Here is an 8,035-nt window from a genome sequence, read left to right on the forward strand (position 1 = left end):
CTTCAGTTCAAGTCACGATCTCACGGTTCATGAGTTCAAGCCCCGTGTCAGGCTCTGTGCTGACAGCTCAGGGCCTGGAACCTGCTTCAGATTCTGTGTCTCCCTCTCTCTCTACCCCTCCACTACTTGCACTCTGTCTCTCTCTCAAAAACAAATAAACATTAAAAAATTTTAAAGAAAGAAAGAAAGAAAGAAAGAAAGAAAGAAAGAAAGAAAGAAAGAAAAAACAGATGCTTGTGAACTTGCATAGGATCCAGTGAGTTCAAATCCAACCCCATCAAGTGAGTGAGAGAGCCCCACGGAGACTGCTCTGGGCCCCCTGAGCAGCTCGATGGCCCCATCACCATGGCAACACCCAGATGGCACCTCCACCTTTTCCCTCCCATCCATTGCCTCCTGTGATCTTCTAACACACGTAAGGAAAGGGAGCCCCGTCCCAACAGGTGAACACTGAGGCCGGGAACAGTGGCACCTAAGCCTGGGGCCAGGCCTCTCCTCATTGGGAAAGAGCCAACCACACAATGAAAAGGGTGTCCACATGACAACTGCACATTTACACGACAGTCATTAGAGAGGAACATCGGTGTCAGATCCCAGACCTATGGCTGAGCCCAGCTGGTTCTCATTCTCTTCTGAGGCCAGGCCTGCTGCGTGGCTTCATTTAATTGTGTATTTTTATCATTCGGTGTCTGTAGCCGGATGCCTGTGGGCAGTTAATGCCCTTCTCCATCAGTTCGAGCAAGAAAATGTACCTGCCATGGCAGTATTGGCTTCACTGGGCTGCTGACTTATTTTAAGTACTAAATCTTTCCTGTTACTATATTTTTCACTGTGGGGTGTGCGCGTTCCAGCACTGACATTAATAACGGGCGTCCGGGGCCCAGCTCTCCTCTGCTGTGAGAACGGAGCGCCACCTAGCGCCCACTCGCTCCACTGCAGCCAAAATCAACAACCGCGATAACCTTGACAGAGCTCTGGGCTCTTACCGAGAATTTTCACACGCATTCTCCTCGCCTCACGTATCAGGGCTCGCCTAGCAGGATGATACTTATCTTATTTTTTGAGATAAATAAGTTAAGACACAAGGCTCCAGCGAGAAAGCTGAGTAAGTTTTCCACTTGCCAGCCCGGTGTCAGACTTTCCAACGTTGGCGGCTGTCATTTATAAACGATGAGCTATGAGAGAGGAGACCTAATGAAACTCCCAGGTGCCCAGAGCACAGCCGTGGAGAAACACAGCCCTCCCGCGGGACCTGATGCAATCGTCTTGGCGTTATTTAAGCCTTTCATGCCAGCGTCTCTAAGCTTTAGGTGCAAGATTATCCTCACGGCACCTCTCAGGGGCATAATGCCAGGGTTCCTAGCACCTGCAGGTTACCACAGGAACTCGTATGCAAAGAGGTAGAAATCCCATCCTCCGTGGAGACTGAAAGTAGAGATGGAGCTGTTTACTCTCCCCGGAACTCGCCACTCCCCTGTCTCATCAGTGCAAGAGCCAAGAATTATCATCCCAATATCACCCCAACAGCTCTGGCCTTCAAACTCCCAATTATTTTCAGTTACCCAGGGCAGGGGTTTTTTGTCCTTGGTACCACTAGGTTGAACAACTCTTTGGGGGCAGGGGAGGGGTGGACCTGCCATGCACACTGTAAACGTCTAGCAGCATCTCTGACCGATACCCACTAGATGCCAACAGCATCCCTCTCCCCACCCATCGTGACAATCCAAACATCTCTAGACATTGCCAAATGTTCCCTAGGGGTGCAAAATCACCCTGCTTGAGAACCACCATTGTAGAAGGCAAGTCCACCAGAATATAAACATCATACTACCAACAACTCCTATTTCTGCTACCACTTAAAAGGAACAAATGACATTACTCTATTTAACCTTCACAATCAAGAAAACACTCTGTGTTGACTCTCTAAGGAAATATTTACCTTACAGATAAAGAAACTGAAGCTCAGAGAGGTTGAGTGACATGGCCAAGGTCACACAGCTGGTAGTGGAAGAGTTACCACTTAAAACCAGGTTTTTGTGACTCTGGAACCCGAGCTCGTCACCAGACCCTGGCACCATAGATCCCAGAGATTTCCAGAACAGTCTTCGTTCTTGACAGTCCTTCCAGAGTATACTGACACTATTCAAGTAATAAAGTCTAGATTTATGTTTAGAGGCATAAATATGGTAGCCATTCCCCATAAGAACACCAATTCTAAGTGTCAGAGCTGAGGAGATTTTGCTGTAGGGTAATGGCGAGAGCCCTGGGTCCGAGTTCAGACCTTGGAGCCAATAATTGACTCCAGGGTCTTTATTTGGGGTCAATTATCTGAGCTCTCAAAGTCTCCGAGTATTCATCTACAAGATAAAAAGGATTGGTGGGGTGCCTGGGTGGCTCAGTCGGTTAAGCCTCCGACTTCAGCTCAGGTCACGATCTCGCGGTCCGTGAGTTCGAGCCCCACGTCGGGCTCTGGGCTGATGGCTCAGAGCGTGGAGCCTGCTTTCGATTCTGTGTCTCCCTCTCTCTCTGCCCCTCCCCCGTTCATGCTCTGTCTCTCTCTGTCTCAAAAATAAATAAACATTTAAAACAAAACAAAAAAAGGATTGGTTAGATCAGGTTCTCAGATGTAGCTGCAGAATTTCTGGGGCTTGGGCAATGCCATTTTTTAAAGCCCCCAGATAACTAATGTGCAGCCAGAATGGAGCCCCACGGGGCTGGAAGAACTGTAAGACTCTCGAGTTGTGTATTTCTGCCCCAGACTGGATGGCTTCTTTTGTCTCTTCCCACCGGGATCAGAGGGACGCACAAGAGCTCTTTGGGGGAAGTTTCTTGGTCCCACAAGACTGTCCCAAAAGCCTTGAACAACCTCCTAAGATGCCTTCAGTGTCTCAACTGGCATCCACTCTCTGAATGAGCCATTTCCAGTATCATTCTACCCACCAAAAGTACGGACCCGCACCCCACTCTCCTCTGGCTGCTGGGGGTTAGAAACTCCTCCAAAACACCGAGGGGAGCAGGGAAAATGACAGAAGACAGCTGCGGCAATGAAAGACTATCCTCTTCCTGGCCTGGTGGAGCCCTTGCCTTGTCTGGCTTTAATAAGGTTCATTCTAATCCGTGGTCTTTCAAGAGGTGAGAGAATCTCCTGTTTCTGGACATGACTCACCCACTCCTATGTCAGCTCCCAAAGGAGAGTGATAACGTCTCACTCAGCAGGTGCTCTGGCTACAGAAAAGGGGCTCTGGGCCCTACGAACCCCATGCTCTTTATCCCCTAGGTACGACCAGTAAAAAAAGCAATTCATCCCGATTAAGTACCCCCCAGATGCCAGGTGAAGTATTTACACGCATGGTTTCACTCACTCTTCCCACGTGCCCACACGAGATGGTGCCATTGTTCACATTATTTTCACCAACCTCTTCCTCGTCCCGTTTTACATGCGAGGAAACCAAGCTGTCTGTATTCGCCGTTCATGCTCCCGGCCGTGGGCCCTGCGCTTCCACTAAAAAGCTGCCCAGCTCGGACTCGGGTGCTCGGGCGCCTGCGGCCGGACCCTCCCCCGCGAGGGGGGCGGGGGGCGGCAAGGAAGGCGGGGCCGCAAACAAGGCTGAGAAGCAGCCTCCCGGGAAGTGAGCGGACTCTCAGGAGTGGGGGCCGCGAGGGACACGGCAGAGAGTGTTCGCAGGGGAGAAAGTGGTCAGTGGGGTCAAGACCCCAAGGTCTTGTCTGCCTAGAGTGGGGCGGGCCCAAGACAGAGGGCCAGTTGGGCGAGGAACAGAGGGAACCAGGGCAGACAAACCCCTGCAGCGGAGGGGTTTTCTTTCCTTTCCTCTCACTTTATGGTCTCTGTGGGAGAGACTCCAGTGCGGTAACAGCTGGTGGCAATGAGGGGTGGGCCTGGGTGGCTCAGCCTCTGACTCTTGATCTTGGCTGGGGTCATGACCTCACAGGTTCATAGGGTCGAGCCCTGCCTGTGGCTCCGCCCTGAGGGCGGTGGAGCCTGCTCAGGATTCTCTCTCTGCCCCTCCCCCTCAAAATAAATAAATAAGATTTTTTTTTTTTTTTTAAGCTAAAGGGAAGGGTCCAGTGACCCGGATGTTCCAGGGATTAAAAGGCGCAGGCGTGAGGGGGTGGGGCGCGTGTGGGTGGCTCAGTCGGTTGTTTCCGACTTCGGCTCAGGTCATGATCTCCAAGTTCCTGAGTTCGAGCCGTATGGGGTTCTGTGCTGACAGCTCGGAGCCTGGATCCTGCTTCCGATTCTGTGTCTCCCTCTCTCTGCCCCTTCCCTGCTCATGCTGTCTTTCTCTGTCTCTCAAAAATGAATAAACGTTAAAAAAAATTTTTTTTTAAAAAACGGCGCAGGGGGATGGCTGGTTGGAAGAGGGCAGAAAGCCGGAGGGATCACTGCCTCTGGAGCCAGGGTTACAGCTCCTCCGTCCCAGTCCGAAGGAAAGCGAGAAAGAAGATGGGGATGGGGACCACGCAGGTCCTGGTGGGCAGTACCTGAAGGGGAGGCGAGGCCCAGTGCGTCACCGTCTGCCCCCATGACCACCCCAGGCAGCACGACCCTATCGCCCCTCGGTACAGGTGCAGCCTTGGAGGTGCAGTAACTTCGGTGCCGCCAGCAGGGGGCAGAGCTGGGCTGGGAACCTAGTCCCTCCGAGGCTGAAGCCGAAGCACCCACTGCAGTTCGGCGGAGGGCGGCCGGGACCAGGTGTCCCCAGGTGTCCCCGGATTCGAACTGAGGTCTTGCAAGACCCCGAAGCCCAAGATCTTTCCCCTGCCCGCCGCCCCCTCGAGTTTGATCTGGAAGGGCTGGGGGCAGCCCACCAAATGGGACTTTGAGCTACTAAATTCGTTCTGCAATCCAGGTATCAAGGTAACGGGAGGCTAGGGGTGCATTTCCTCGATCTTTTTCCTGGGTCTTCGTCCCCCCGCCCCCATCCTTCCACCCAGAACAACCTGAACACCACCAGGAACCCCGTGGCACTGCGAAGTGGCGGAGCCCCTGACCCAAGGCCGTCCCTGAACCGCTGGCGCACATTATCTCCAGACTCAGTCCCTCTCCCCCCACCTCTCTCTCTCAAAATAATAAGTAAACATTAAGGTAATTTTAAGAAAGAAAAGAAACGAAACACGGGGAGAAGCCGGCCATCTACCAGTGCCAAGGAGAGAGGCTGGGATGGATCCTCCCTCAGAACCTTCCAAAGGAAACGACCCTACCCACACCTTGCGTCGAACCCACAGCCTCCAGAAGCCTGAGACAATACACTTCTATTGCACCCGCGGGTGGTACTTTGTTAGGCAGCCCTGGAAAACTAATAACACTCTCCAGACCACCTCTGAGACGGGGAATAAGCCAGCTCTGATGCTCTTGGGAAAATGACACGAGGCGCTGAAATCAGGCTCAGATGTTCCACGCGGAAGAAGCCATGTAAAGAGAAACGGCGGTGCCAGCGAGGTTAGCCTGGGGGAGAGGAAAAGGTTGTTTACCAAAAAAAAAAATGAAACTGAGGACTTTGGCCTTTATCCTGAGTACAACAGAACGCTCCTGGAGGGTCCTAGAGCGGAGGAAGAACAAAGGCCACGCATTAGGACAGTGAACCTCAGAGCAAAGAGCAGGGGAAGCAGAACAATAAGAAAAGCAGACGGGCCAAGGAGACACAAGGGTGTTCCCAAAATTCCAGCTGGGAGGGAGAGGCAGTGGAAGTAGAGGGGAGTTGAGAGGCCGTCTCCCCCAAGCACTTGCATGATTTCTCCCGGCTTAGGACCTGAACATAGATGTCGTTCACTCAGCCATTTACTGAGCACCTACTACGTGCTACACACTGGTCTGGGCGTTGGCCGCAAGGAACTGACACGCTAATGGAGAGACAGTAAAGAATAATAGAGTACATTATCTAACAGGAAAGAAGGTTAACACGTTAGGGGGTAAACGGGACAGGATAAGGAGGCTAGAGCAGTTTCAAGGAGCGGGTCAGGAAGGGTTTGTTGAGTAAGTGAATGTGAGCAGACCCTTGAAGGAGGTAAGGGAGCGAGGCAGGCAGCTCGCTGGGCCAAATGACCTTCATTCCCTCCTTCACGCAGGAATGGGTCATGCTGTGACCATAACTTCATTCCTTCGGTCAATAGTGCATTAAGCAAAAAAGAATGAGGTACAGTTTCAGGATCCCAATCATTAAAGAAACAACAGGAACAGAGCTTTATTTATTCACCCTACCCCCGAAGTCTAGAGGTATGTGAGTACTCAATAGATACTGTTCAATTAACTCATCCATAATCAATAGCTTAATTTATGAGAAGCAAAGACCCCCCCCCCATTTCCCTGTATTAAACTTGATACAATTTGTCATATAAACAATGAATTGGAGGCTTTTTTTTCACATGTAAAAGAACCACTCCTAATACGATCAGAACATGATTTCATTTTTACATTTTCCCTTCCAGCCCCCGTCTATATGCTTAACTTACGGAGGTATGATTTCGTGTTTTGTAATCATAAGCCTAGGACTTTGAGATTTTTTTTTTAATGTTTGTCATATTGTAGGCATTTTTCTCCAGCAATTCATAGTCTTTACGATTATCACTGATCGTGGATGCACGAAGTCAGTTGTCTTCAGATTGCCAGCAAAAGCAACATTGCTTCCAATGTCCCTGGATTAAAGCAGGACAGGTAACGGGTTGGCTCCATAGCTCAGTGGTTAGAGCACTGGTCTTGTAAACCAGGGGTCGCGAGTTCGATCCTCGCTGGGGCCTCTTGTCAACTTCTACTTTTTTTTTTTTTAAATCCTCCCCTTCACGGACTAGAAACTCCAAAATGGAAGAGCGGTTTCTGAAAACGTTACTTCTGGAGGATTAAAAATGACTCTTCCTGAAATGCAAATGATGGGCGTCCTTAAGGTGCTTTAGAGGCGACCCGGAAGAGAAAATCCTGGCCCGACACGAAGAGCAGGAAAAAGAAAAAAGAAAAAAAAAAAAAAAAAAAGCCGTCCTCGGCGACCCCAGAGCAGGAGACACGAGGCTCCACGGACTCGTTTTCAACGCCCCGCAAGCCGAGAACCGGCCGCGCGTTAGGAGAAGCTGGAGGGGGGAGGGGCGTCGGCGGCGGGTTCAAGGGGCCGCGGGCGGGGCGGGCCCGGGAGGCGGCCAGCGGGCGGGGGCGGGGGCGGAGCCGGCGCCGCGCCCGCGGTGACGCCGAGCGGCCGGCGGGCGGCGCTACCGCGCCGGGTCCCGCTCGCCTCCCGGGAGGCCGGCGAGCGCGCGTCCCGCCGCCCGCCCCGCCCGGCCCGAGCGCGGCCAGCGTGGCCGGGGCGCAAGCGCGCGCGGTGGCCGCCACGTGGCAGCCGCGCCCCCGCGCCGGCCCGGCTCCGCGCGCCTGCCCCTGCGGAGGGAGGGGGAGCGGCTCCCGGAACTAAACCGCCCGGGGCTGCTGGGGGAGCCCGCCTGGGCAGCCGCGGGAGTCCTTCCCGAGTACGCGGAATTTCCCCGCCCCGGCTTTCTGGTCCCATGTTTCCCGGCTGGGGCTGAGATCGGACTAGCTGCAAAGTAGCCGCTAGCCCCCGTGGACGCCGAGGGTCCGAAATGTGGTCGGCGTCGATTGGGTTGTTGAAAGAGTACAATCCACTCGGGTATAGAAAATTTAGTACCAAAAAGAGAACGTAAGTTCTCCCATCAGTTAACTTTTGATTGCTGGCGTGTTGAAAGAATACCGGATGAAATAAAATACGTAATTACATTAACCTTACTAATTTTTCTTAACGTGGCTACTAGAAAATTTGTAATTCCCCCCGGTTGCAGCTCCCGTGTGTTTCTGTTAGGTGGTGCAGGTTTAGAGAGCCAGAGTCCTGTGACCTAAAGTTCAAGTGAATTCTTAACCTGCGCTCACACCAGGTAAACCGGTGGCCAGAGTCTCCTCCATCTGCGGGTCTCCCAGAGCCAGCACTGTGTTGGGCGAAAAAGTGAAGAATGGCAGTGGTTGAGGTGGAATTAAGTATCTCCCCAACCTAATGTTAAACTCCACAAGAGCAAGGGAATT

General features: G+C 52.4%; 1 non-coding gene across 1 annotated transcript; it reads left to right on the top strand.

Moving 5' to 3' along the window:
* The first annotated feature begins 6,683 nt into the window (after positions 1-6,683).
* Positions 6,684-6,756, top strand: TRNAT-UGU. The gene has a single exon. It is a non-coding gene; the product is annotated as a tRNA-Thr (tRNA).
* Positions 6,757-8,035: the final 1,279 nt, after the last annotated feature.

Source organism: Panthera tigris, chromosome F3 (genome assembly GCF_018350195.1).
Source record: "Panthera tigris isolate Pti1 chromosome F3, P.tigris_Pti1_mat1.1, whole genome shotgun sequence".
Lineage (NCBI taxonomy): Eukaryota > Metazoa > Chordata > Mammalia > Carnivora > Felidae > Panthera > Panthera tigris.